This window comes from Manacus vitellinus, unplaced genomic scaffold, assembly GCF_001715985.3.
Source record: "Manacus vitellinus isolate BGI_N305 unplaced genomic scaffold, ASM171598v3 scaffold_7_pilon, whole genome shotgun sequence".
NCBI lineage: Eukaryota > Metazoa > Chordata > Aves > Passeriformes > Pipridae > Manacus > Manacus vitellinus.
The window spans coordinates 24,547,960-24,561,188 of NW_021940813.1; the positions used below are offsets into that span (position 1 = coordinate 24,547,960).

Genomic DNA, 13,229 nt, shown 5'->3' on the forward strand with positions numbered 1-13,229 from the left:
GATAGAAAACTGCAGAGCCTGTAATACTGCAATATTATAGTATCGTCTATTGCTGCAATAATCCTGCTGTATTTGGAAGGTCTCAGGCATACCAGCACCATGGTTAATCATACAAACAACCAATAGTAATTCATAGCCTTGACTATGAATTGAGAAATTCAGCATGACTAAGATAGACGTCTGATCCAGCTCAAGAAAGTAAAGGTGTCCTTCCACAGTAGTTTGCTTTTTGATTGACACACTTTAATCCTGTTTCTGAATTTGCTCACTTATTTTCTAAAGAACAGTTTTAAAAGTATGACACTAAAATAATTAAAATAACCCCCTTAAATCCTTGATATTAGTTCCTTATTTACTGGCTTTTAACATTTTAAGTAAATGAGCCAGGCAATAATACAGCCATGCAAATGCAAAAAAGCTGTTAGATGGACAATACTGGAGATTTGTGACTCAAAACTATATTGTGAGTGCTGAATCTACCCAGTAAGTATATGTGATAGAGTATTAAGTCTTCCTTCCTTACCACTGAGTTAAAGTCAGCCTCTTTATATGTGATATCTCCCCCCAGTTGTTTGAAATTGGTTATAAAGTATGGGCAGTAACAGCAGAGCAATAGGAGAGTTGCTCATTACTCTACTGTCCAAGTTTCTCAGAAAGTAATATTCAATACCACATCAGTTCCACTGTGGTTTAGGGATATAAACTGAAATCGAATTTGCTAAACAAAAAAGTTATGGTTTTGTTCTTTTTAAGGCAGAGATTCCTCTCATTTGTTTTCCATCCATCTGAAGTGAAGTTACAAAAGAAGAAAGTTGCAAGTCCCATGTATGAAAAGTACTTAGGGAAAATGTCAAGTGACTTGGAAACAGGCATGCTACATAAAAGTGTCATCAAGAGAAAGACAAATTGGGCAAGACTTGCAGCAATGGTGACTGGTTCATAGGTCTTGGAGACAATTCAGAATAGGAGTACCACTTCTGAGGTTTTGGAAATCAAGAGGTGGTTGTAGTGATATAGTAATGCTGGAGGAGACGCGCGACTGTAGTCTGGAGTCATCAATCACTGGCTGAAATGCTGGAGAAATAGTAGCAGTAGTGAAAGTACATAGACTACATAAAGTATGTATTACGTTTACAATGTTACATTTTCCAAGAAAGACCGTGTTTTTAGAAAGCTCATGTCTTATACTAAAAGTCTATTTTTTTCCCCAATTCTCTGATACCCAAGCCAAGTGAAATTGATTTTAAACTAAAGACACCAATGTGCCTTTCTTACAACAGTGTGCTTGGCAGAAAAGTGATATATTAGAATTCACATAAGCTTGGATTCTTCAACTCCTGGAATGGAAACTCTATACGTTATTCGCTGATGGAAACATGGGCTCCTCTACAGTGTGCCCTTGGGCATGTTCTGTTTAAGTGTCTTGAAAATATGTGATTGTTCCTCATGCACTTGTCCATGCTCAGTTTCTTTATGGAGACAGTGACTTTTATGGTATCTGCAGTCTGGAATACTACTTTTGCCATACCTTTTAGCAATTATCTCCTTTTACTAAAAAAAAAACCTAGAAGACCTAGGCATGGCAGTTGCATAGAAGACTTAGCAGCTACAAATTGTTCACTGCATGTGGTGATAAAGTTAGAAACACTTTAAAGAAATCAAACTCCCCATTAGCCTGATTGGAGCAATACAAATTCGTCTTTTTTAATTTCTCTTCCCTCATGGTATAAACCAATGTAAGTCTGCTCGTTCTTTCATCAAAAATGATTCAGACCTGAGGGACATTTGTAATTTGAAAGTAATTAGTAAATAAGTCAGATAAATACTATCCACTGAGAATTGTGAAAGCAATTGTGAAAGCACATTGGATAGGATTCTTAAAGAGCTGTATCAAATTCAAACAATTAAAGCTTAAAAAAATTATCAGTAGTTAGTATGATAAGTCCATTTCATCATAAATTAGTTCACTGTTAATAATTTCTGCTGCTTTTGGAGCAATCTGAAGAGATATAGAAATCTAAAAAAGTAGTTAAAATAGAAGAAAATCTGTAATAGCACAGCATCTTGAGACTAAACTGTGGCGATATCCAGCTTCCTGATTTGCAGTAGGATCTCGGAGTGTGTGCTTGCAGCCAGTGCTTGTGTGCAAATGCCATCAGTGGAGTTCTGGGTCCAGAGCTGGACCCCAGGTCTGTGGACGTTGTTACTCTTTCCCCAACTAACTTTAAATAATATTTCTCTTGATTCTTGTAGGGCATAACATGTTGTCTGCCTGCTTGTTTAAGAAAAGCTCAGTGGTGCTCATTTTCTTATTCTGAAGTCAGAAAACCCAGCTTATTTGGCTGCTACTGTTCAGAGATTTGGGCTCTCTAAGTGAAAAAGCAGAATCTGAGGTACAGGATATGCTTGAAATAATGTGGTTTGTAAGTAGACCAGTCTACCACTGCTTGTAAGTTTATCTTAAAATCTTTAAATCCCTCTACCTAAATGTCACTTCAGGATTGTGAGGTGCTACAGGAGAAACCTTTGCATCAATGGATGGGGTAATGGGAGCACCCAGAGCCATTACTCCCTGGAAAGAGGCTGGTGTCTCTCATGACCCTCCAGCATCTGTTAGATATAATATCAGGTTTCATATTTGGGGGCTTATATAATAAACTCACTGTAGTTACTGGAAGTACTATGAAATTGTGTGATGCATTAAAATGGATTAAAACATATATACTGTTCCCATATAGAGTTCCTTCTGCTTTATTGGAATGGAGAATTTGGTTTAATCAATTCATCAGACTGGGTTTGGTGATTGATGGGTTTACTAGTAGTAGCAAGTTTCCTACCAGTGACTGTGGATTACCAGCACTTTGCTGTACTGCCTCGTGTCCTAACATTGATAGATAAGAATTTTACTCTTTTACTAGAGCAGAGCAGGCACAACAGAATATTTTGCACAGATACTGAAAAATTTGAAGAGTTTGGAGTAGATTGAACATAGCTAAGCTCCAGAAAAGGAGTCTCGTCACTGCTCGGCATCATTTATGATTGCTGCTAGTATATCTGTTTGCATTTTTATACCCATCTTTAGCATGAACTTCAATGCATTTTTCTCCAACTGTTTCTCCAACAGTTAAAAAACCTTCCCAACCTGATGAAAGTAGGAAAATTTTGCTTTGCTTGCAGTCATCCTGTGTAGTATATTCTGTATCTGATATAGAAGTTTTAACTGTTATTAAAACATCTCTACTAACATAGTGACTAGAAATATAGATGTAAATCAGGAAATAAAAGCAAGAATCGTGAAAATGTTAGAAACATTAAGCATTAGTTTTTACATCAGACTAATTTTTTTCCCCCCATTTATTTAGTATCTGAATGGGATTGTAGTAAGACTAAACCCCATCAGCAGAATAGATTTGACAGGATTGGGTCTTGCTGAGAAATCAGTCTATGTTAAAACGAAGATTTCTTTTTCAGAACAGTCTCTTTTCATGTTGGCAGAGACAACCTTCGTCTGATTGATTTAGGGCAGTGAATTGGCTTCACTTTATTACTTGCCCTGTGCCTTAAGCACTTAAAAGATGCAGACAAGGGTTGGGGCTGTATTATCCTAGGCAAGGAGGAAAATCACATAAACATTCGTCTCCACCCTTGGGAACTTTTTTTTCCTGATTCTCCAAATGGTTGGCTTGAATGTTACCAATAGCTTTTCTAAATGGCAGACAGTACCACTATGAACTCATGTTCCCTGGGAATGCCACAAACCTGAAGAGAAGCAAGCACTGTCTCAGAAGACGCTCCCTGGGAAAGCAAGTAGGTGGGTGTGCTAGGGGAGTGTGGGCAGACCTCAGCTACTCCTTGCCACAGCTGAGAGGGGGTGTTCCCATGGATGCTGAATTGTCAGTGTGCAGCAAGGGGGAAGAGGAGAGGAGAGGAGAGGAAGAAAACAATTTTCAGATGTTTGTGACATCTTCCTGAGAGGACAGCTATGCTCTGTGCAGGGCAAGAGGATACACTTTATCTGCATCTTCTAAGCAGAGTGTGCAAAAGACAGGCAAGGGTTTACATGTCTCGGCTACTTAAAGGCAATCTTGAAAGGGTATTCTTTTAATGAAATCAGGAATAATTCAAAGGCCTGCCTGTTGGCTGAAAACCAAGAAGAGACATAGCCATCAATTGAAATACTAGGCAATATTTTAATGAAAATTTTGACAATCCCATCTGTTGAACAATTGAAGGAAAGGAATATATTGCATGTATACTGGTTAGCTTCAGGTTTCAAAGTCAGTATTTAAATTGAGACTTGACTTTAAAGGCATGACAGAAACCTCTGCCAAGTATCTTGGAAGGAAAAGTATTTACTCTTCCACAGATTCATCTATAGTAGATCTCAAAACACAAGGTTTCAGATTTTTTTGTCTTTTATGATGGTGAAAATGACCATCAAATGGTAATTCCATAGTTACATCCAGTGAGGATGGTCTCGGAATCTTATCCCATCATTTCAACTTTTATAACAAAAACAACGAATGCAAATAATCTTGAGAACTAGCCAGCTGTCTCCCTTCTCACCTCAGTTTCTCACTGTTTTAATGGTGTCAGAGATTTCAGAGACCCTAATGTTTTTTCTGCTACTTCCACCTTGTTAAGCCAGTTGTATTTGTAGGGCATGAATGGCAAGTGTTGGGAGAAAAGGCTATGAAAAATCCAACCAACAACCTTGCTTTGTAACTATTGCTCATACTGGTTTCACAATGGTAGTTGTTAAAGATCCTGTTTCTCTGCAAAATTTCCAGGCAGGTAGAATTCAGGTTCCAGTGGTTCGTGTCAGATTACAAACAGCTGTATCCCCTACAGAAGAGATTTCTGTTGATCTAGTCATAGTTTAAGCTAATGTTGCCCAGAGCCATGCATAAAACAGTGCCAGAACAGAGAGAAAAAAAGAAAAAAAATACAAATACCACTTTATTTTGCTTTATGAAGCCAAACAAAACATCCCAGCTAGTGTAAGTTGGCTTATTATCAGTATAGTCATGTTAAATATTAAAATATACAAAAAGGGGGGCGAAATTATTTCAGTCCAGGAAACTTCATTTTTAGATTGTAATGTAACAAGGGCAAAACTGACTTCATACTTCAGTTTGGCAGGCCTTCTTCCAGGGTGAATTTTTTATTCAAGCTTTTAGCCTAAGGCAAATAAGTGCATAGAAGGCATGTTGTTTGTATGTATGTATGTAAGTACATAGAAATGAGATGTTAACAATGATGATTTTCTAAACGACCTCCTACAATTATTTTGCTAACATAAAAGAAATAGAAATTCGCACTGAGATACAGCTGAGAAATAAGTAGCAATTTGTTACAATTTGTCCTATTTTAGAGTTTTTAAACAAGGGCAGACTTGCTTGCTTTCTGGAACAAATGTAAAAAGACAAACTACAGTCTAATAAAGAAGTTAGTAATAAAAAGGAAAGCAAAACTGTGCCTACAGGCTTAGAAACATACAGTAAGAACATACTGGCAGGTGTAAAATATACTGCTATATTGAGATCTGGATAATCAGTATATCTCAGAAATGTTACTTTAGAATAGAAAATGAAAATTCTCCAAGCACTTCTGCCTGGAAGAGTTAGCGAATTTGGTCAAGTTTTTTGTGATAGAATTGAAACAGACCTTTTGTAACTGTGCTCTCTGTTCATGTGTGCGTTAGCATAAATGTTTCCTTCTTTCAGGATGCAATTCAGATTGCCCTTTTTCAGTGCAATTACTGCTGTGTTAAGTTCAAGTGATATAGCATCTAAAAACATTTATGGAGCAAAGAAAAGAAGCCTTTTATTCTAACCTTGCCAAGAGCAGAAATAAAATGAGCTGTTGTGCTGGAAGTGTAGAACTGCATGAGGATTTGTAATGTCCTATTTCTCGTGGTTTAGTCTTGTGTGCAGCCTGAGATTTGTGTGATTTAATGAGACTGTGATTTGTTTATCCTGTCAAGCTTTAAATAAAAAACCCTCAGAGCACTTCCTTCCTTTTTTGAATTATGTGTTTTTGCAAGTATGGTATCAAAAGCTGTCCCTTAAAAAGAGGGAGGGACCAAATACAGTTATGTTTGTTGGCTGGGTTTTTATTTCTTATGTTTTATTAGACACTGAGTAGTACTATCCATTTCTCTGCATCTCTCTGTCTTGTTTTGGGGCATTAAGATGTTCTTGCCATCCTGTTTAGTTACACATGACAACAGAACATAAGCACAGGCTGCTTCTGAACTCTTGCTAGGGGGAATGGGATTAAAATCTTATTCTTTGGGCAGGGAAGAATAAGTCCCACCGAAAGCCAGGCTGTGCTGAAGATGGGCATAAACCCCTGCTTGTGTTGTGGGTCCTAAGGCACCATCTGTGCCTGTATTTTGGAGCATCTCTGTGTGGGGTTTGAAGTAACATTCACAGGGGAAAATATGTGCAGCTGTTTTGGGTGCTAATTCATTGCAAAGCTCAGTCCAAGGGTGCTCTGGTGCAAGGGCTGTGCTCCATCTACAAGGAACAGGGTCAGTGCCCAAGAGTCCCCTTTCCCAAGCACAGGGTTGGCAGGAAGCAGCACATTAAACTGGGATGGACTGTCCAGAATAAGAGGGAAAGACACAGCGCAGGTCCTGCCGCTCAGGCAGACCTCCCACCTGCTGAAGGAACATGGTGGCCTCTTTCCCATTTGTTGACTGGGAGAAACAGGGTAGGATGCTCAGGTCCAGAGCCTGCCCTCAGCAGTAGAAGGCTCTCCTGGTGCTTCCCCAAAGGGAAGGATGTGATCGTTCCAGTGAAAGGAAGTTTTCACTTCCAGTTCTCACCCCCATGGTGCTAAGGTGTCTCTGTTTCTGGCAGGTATTGTTTTGCTCTTCCACTAGCACTATAAGCATAGTTTATTTTAGTCTCTCTGCCTTTCTATCCTCTATGCTGCCCTACAGGAGGACTTTCTTCCCATCCAGCCCAGTACCACAGCCTCCCTCAGCCCTTGCTTCTTCCTTCCTGTGTTGTGTTACTCACTTTCTCCTCATTGACCTCACTGCAGCAATAAAACTAAATACCTCAATAAGGTGGTTATGTATAAATGCAGGATGCACAAGTAAGTGATGACCATTAGTCTGGTCACCTTGTTTACACACCTGGCTTTTATCTTCAGCTAGCTTGATGTTTCAGCCTGCACAGTTTGGCTTCGCAGGACCTTAATGATGATCAGATCCTCTGGGAACAACTGCAGTTCCTCTGCAAGCTGCAGTTTATGTGAGGGAGCTGCACAAAGGTAGCACAGAAAAACCACGTGCGGCTCTGTGGTTTGTTCTGCTAGAGAACTGCTGAGGTGTTAGAGTGGAACCAGCTAGGATGGTGTTTGTACAAAGCTGGATTGTATTCAGTATGCCATAACTGTGCAGTGGCATACTGAATTTTGCTTTGGAAAAGTGACTTGCACTGTCTTTGGATGTCTGCGGTGGTTTTATACTGATGTAGATGAGTTGATTCCCCCTCCCCCCCTCGCTGTTTGGATCAAAAGGCAGTGCTCTGGCAGCTGAAATGTGAGCAAAACCCATCCAAAACACACTGGTAGATCTGCAAGGGTAGAAAAGATACTTTATCTGCTTCTTTACTGTGTGTGAGGGTATGCTAGGGACTGTGGCCAAAGTGGTGATTTCTGCACCCCTGTCCATGGTGGAACCAAGCTCCATGGCATTTGCAGTAACTTGAAGCAGCCTTGAACCTTTGTGTCCTGCTGTGAACAGGGCCAGGACATGACAAAGGTATGGCAAGTGCAAATGGCAAAAACAGGGGTCAGAAATAGAAAAGGCTGAGTGCAGGTAGTATGTGGCTATGTGAGGGCCTCCTTGAGAGGCCGTGGGGGGTGATTTGAGTTATGTTGTGAAAATTGCTTGTTTTCAGAATAACTCTGTGACGCTGATGCCCCTTTGTAATTTTAATTAAAGAGCCTGGAAGTAATTTACACTGAAGTTGTACTGAATTTCACATGAAGTGGTATGTAGTACATTTCTGTAGAAACCTTCAGTTAGAATAACAAGACTGTGATTGGCTCATAACCAGTCTGGAAGAGACAAAGAGGTTGAGTTGTCTCCCCTGACTTGAAATCTGGGAGGAGATCCAGGCTGCAGTGGTGAATCTCAGGGAATGTCAGAGTGAGAGCTGCTGTCATGGCTCCTGAGAGAAGCTGCTGCAAGTTGAGTAGGTGGAGGTTGTCCCCCGAGGTGCAGTCAGTCACTGTGAAGCCAGGTTTTCTCTGACCATTGCTGCCATGTTGAACGTTTCCATTGGTGGTGGGAAAGTCTATATGTGAAGGCTAAGAGCTGGTACAGCTATTTTTACTTCCCTTCTGTCAGCCCACACTCAAATAACCAACCTGTTGTGGTCTCTGGACTGTGCAGGTGGCATTGTGGGCTGTGGGAAAGTGATAGCTGGCTTTGATGCTAGGCAGCTTGAACTTTATGGTGGAGGGTGGAGAGTAGATATCAGATGCATAGAAGATAACTTTGACCTCCCACTAAACCCCAGAGATTGATGCATCTAAGCCCTCAGTCTCCTGCAGAATAATCTAGGACACGTTCCTTGACAGAAACCCCACTGAGCATTTCTCCAGCTGCCAGGTTGCCAGCTCAAGTGAGTTTTACTGCAAGTTTCACTATATTTGGCAATTTTCTTACAGCCTAAGCTCCTGGAAGTGGGTCATTAGTAAAAATAATAATAAAAAAAAAAGTCACTCCACCACCTCCCCTTTTACTTGAAATCCTAGGTTTTATTAGGGGACCTGAGAACAGGCACACTGTCTGCCTGCATCCTCAAAAGCAAGAACCTGAGACTGCGCTTTCCAAATGTCCTAGCTTGGGATGCCTCGTTTAGTGGTGATTCAGGTTAGCAATACCATCATTTGAATGCCTAATTTTTCCTAAGTATATAACTAAAATAGGTTTAAAAGGCAATACTGGAAAAAAAAATCCCGCTTCTTTGGTTTTGGGTGTTTTTTCTTCACTTCAGAAGACATTGTTTTAGGTTGCCACAAATAATACTATATGCAGCTTGACTCCTCTGAATAATGTTGAAGGAAAGAGCCAGATTTATCGGGACTAAGAAGGAAGTTGTCCAAAAGAGATTTATTAATTAGGAGGCATAACCACAGCCAATAAGACAAATACCCAGGCCATCCACAGACTAATATACACCGTTTGGCAGTCACCACTCCCCGCAGTCTTGCCTGTCTGTTGCTGACTACTGTGTGGCTTCCACCGCAGAAATGATGCGATAACACTAAAACCAATTTGGCACTCCCTACATGAGAGGACGAGTGTATTCCCCACCCTGGAAATGCAGCCTCCAGCCGTCTTGCCCTATGCCAGAGGTTTCTTAATACGCTGGAATTAGCTGACTGAGAGATGAAGCAAACTAAAGGAGCATTTGCTGTCTGTTCAGGCCGCCTAAGCTTTCCATCAAGTAAACCTTGGTCTGATTCTCAGCCCTTTGGGAATGGTTGCCCACGGCTAACATTTGCTACCCCAAATAACCCTGAGGTGACCTTCTCGCTGTAAAGCTGCAGCCAAGAAAAACCCTGTTTAACATAACAGTGCACATCTTAGCACATCAACTTGAACCATCCTGACCTCTGAGCTGCCAGGGTCTGTACAAATTAATTTTAACAATAGACAGTGTTGAAAGGAAGGAATGTTTCAAAGGAATAAAAAAAATCTCCCTCATCCATCTCTTCTCATTTAAGAAATAGTCAGGAGGCCTACTTCAGAAAAATGAAAAGTGCTCCTTGTTGCAAAACAATGGGCTTTATAAAGGGAGAGAGAACTCATTGGTTTCTTGCATCTTAGCATAGCAAAATGAAATTTCCCACAAGTGGGTGCCGTTTCTTGAAAATCAGCCTTTAATTTTCACTGGGGAATTGTCTTTATTTCCTGGGATGCATCAAAGATACCACTAGGGTTTGCCTTTCTTTTTCATAGCTGCTGCTAGTATTTCTCTTAAGCAAATAAGTCTCCCCTTTCTGCCCACTTCACTGGTTCGTACCTTGTCTAATGTTTTCCGTGGCTTTTGTGCAAACAGCCAGACTGGGTAAGAAAAAAGCTGTTCTCCATATGGTAGTTGGAACTGAAATCAGTTAATGATTGAAAGAGCCCATCAGAAGGGAGATATGTAAGAAAATGAAATCTTCAGCCTCTGGGGCAAACAGGCTTATTATTTCTGCTGAAGAGGAAGCTGGGTTGGGTTAAGTCTTGGGTGTTTCCCCCAGGGGTAGACTTATTCCTTTGGTCCTCCTTAGCAAGAGCTTTGACTCCAGCAGTCTCCATTGTCTGTAAGTAGAGAGGATTATTATGGCAGGGATGGTGAAGCTGGAATGAGAAACATTAATGATAATTTAAAAACTTGTGTAGAATTGCTTTAACAGTTTGGAAGCTGTATGATGAGCGTAAATAAGAGAGAGATGGAAGTTTATTCCTGAAGCATCCAGTGAATTTCAGTAATTGCACCCATGAAGCCACCTGTTTTTATTTATTTGGCCAGTGTAATTCACTGCAATCATCATTTCTGGTGTCCTACACAAATGTTTTTTCTTTTCTATTGAGATGTGCTGCCTTCAGCAGCACAGGGCAAGAATCCAAGTGCATCCCCAGGTGGTAAAGAGGAATATACCCCTGTGAGCAGCGCAGGGGTCTGCTGCCAGCAGGAGGGTGGTGGGGAGCATGCGAAAGGACTGCCCTCTCCTCCCAGACATTCTCAAAGTCAGAGACTGTGAGGTGTGAGAAGCTGCAGGGGCTGAGGGGGAGAGGACTGGATGTTTATAGTAGAGGGAGATAAGATAAACTGATATTTCTCTGGACTTAGTGCAGCTTTCCACACACAGCTTTCAAGATCCTGTGAGGTTGTAGAAGTCCTCTTGCAACTAATACAGTAATGACCTTGAATTCATTTCCAGCTCAGCTGTACTGCTGGAGGACAAGGCATTTCTTGTGAGCAAAAAAACATTAAAGCAGCACAGAGATTTGCCTGCATAGCTCTGGTCTTCAAGAGATTTGAGTATCCTTTTTGAGGCCCCACTTGCAACGAGGAATTGCAGATAAGCTTCTGTGGTGGCTAATGTGTAAAGTTTTTGGATTTATTCTCATTGGTCCCTCTCCTTTTGCTTGCAGCGTTGACAAATATCCTGTTGTATGCTGTTTTTTTATTTTACACAGATGATTTTTTTCTGCACAAAGAAGGTAATCATATGCATGCTTATATGTCCATGCTGACCAAGATGAGTGTGCTTTCATGACCTAAGTGTTGAGGGTGGGGGACGGAAATTAGTTTACCTTAATTTAAAAATAATTAATAATGCATCTCAGTCCTTTGTCAGATTTTAACCTGAATATTGAATTTAGGAGTCCTGACTAATTTTTTATGCTGAGGCAGTCTGCTGCACCAAACACATGCGATCACAGACAATTAGAAAGTTTTGTAGTCTCGCACCTGAAGTAAGACTAAACCTTTTGGTTTCTTATCAAAACATTCTGTTTATAAGATACAACAAAGCTTGGGAAAAAAATGAGAAAAACATGAGATTTTGTTATGGATTATCTTTAAATTGTGGCTGGACTTGTTACGTGACTCAATAACTCAGAAAAATTTTAGTGACCTCTTCCTTTATAACTTTGACTTCCTGCAAGCTTATCTGTTAAAAAGATTATGCAAGATGCTACCACTGCAATCCTGTAAGAAATGTATATTCAGCAGGAGAAACATCTGACTGAGCAAAGGCTAACTTACACAGTGGTTTGGAAGCCACGTGTTGAAAAGTGCTTGGGAAACATATCAGGGAAAATGATAACAAGGGATGGAAGCAGTTCAGATGGGTGAAGAATGCTGATTTAAAAATGCAAACCATCTGAACACTGATGAGTGGGCAGGTTGCAGTAAGTTCAGGGTAGACCTCACTTGCACAACAGCCATATATTGTAAGGCAACTCCCACAGGACATCACCTGCAGTGATTTAAAATTAGAAGAGGGGGGAGTGTCGAGGTACTGCAGAGAAAAATCTTGCAGCAGCAGAGTGCAAGTAGGAAATGGGTTAGTTGGAGTAATAGCTTTCTCCCATGTGGTTTCTGTGAGCCAAGCCAAATGTGTGTGGAGCACTGGGTTATCACAGTCATGATTTTTTTTTTTCAGTGTATTAGAAATGAATGTGTTTGCAATAAAATTGTGTCATCCAAGTGTAACTTTATGAATTCTCTCTCTGTTTGTACATTGCCTTGAGCCAAATGTTCTAGGCTTTTTCTAGATCGTTAAAATAGACTGTGTTTGGAAATGTAATACTGCAGTCTCACATTCTCAGGAGGTCAGCAGAAATGCTAGCCTGAATTATCCCTGTTAATACAAAACCTGCAGTTTGTTCTCGCCTCTGCATTGTGGTAGGCGATTTCCCTGTTTGTGCTGAAACAACTGGCTGTGTGACCACACTGTGGTGGATAAAGGGGCTGACCCAGTTTAAAAAAAACCCAACAAAACAAAACAAAGCTAAAACAAAAAAAACTCCTCTGCTGTATCAGTTTACTGGTTCAGTTTGTAATATGCCAGCCCTGTACACAGGGGTATTGCCAGCAGCAGAGGCACATTGCAGGAATATGGGACAGAGCGGGGAACATCTTATACTGGTGTTATTACTGGGGGGTTTTTTATGTGAAAACACAGCTTTAGTTATAGCTTTGATCTAAACTTTGCACTTAGCTTTGATGTACTTCAGCAGCTTGCAGAAAGGTGACAGCGTATGGTGACTGGGTTTGGTCCCTCGTGATGGTCAGGTGTGGGCAGGCAGTGTGATATCAGAGGTGTGTAAGCTGTGTGTGCTGTTCAGATGTGATCTGATGAGGTGGTGGCTCCTGAGGCACAGGCTGGTAATGAAAGCCAAGCCTGCCCCTACGCCCCTTCTCCTTTCCTAATCGCATCTGGCTGGTACAAGTGACTCTTAAGTCCCACCATTAAGTGGCTCTTGAAACAAATAGGGTTAGAAAGAAAACTTCAGAAGAAGGGGCTTCTTTTTACATTCAGATCAGTTAAGTGATCTGTCTCTAATTAGCACACTGATTTACACTGAAGTGTAGCAACTGAGGCTGATGATGACTATGGTGCAGGGAGGTGAATGGTAAAGATTTATGATAGGGAAGGGCTGTACTTTCTTCAGTCAGCTTTGTAACCGATGCCCACACCAC

General features: G+C 40.8%; 1 protein-coding gene across 1 annotated transcript in view; it reads left to right on the forward strand.

Moving 5' to 3' along the window:
- The window catches only part of ST6GAL2 (ST6 beta-galactoside alpha-2,6-sialyltransferase 2), a 171,680-nt gene that overhangs the window by 135,586 nt on the left and 22,865 nt on the right, over positions 1-13,229 (forward strand). The gene's annotated exons all lie outside the window — the stretch shown is intronic.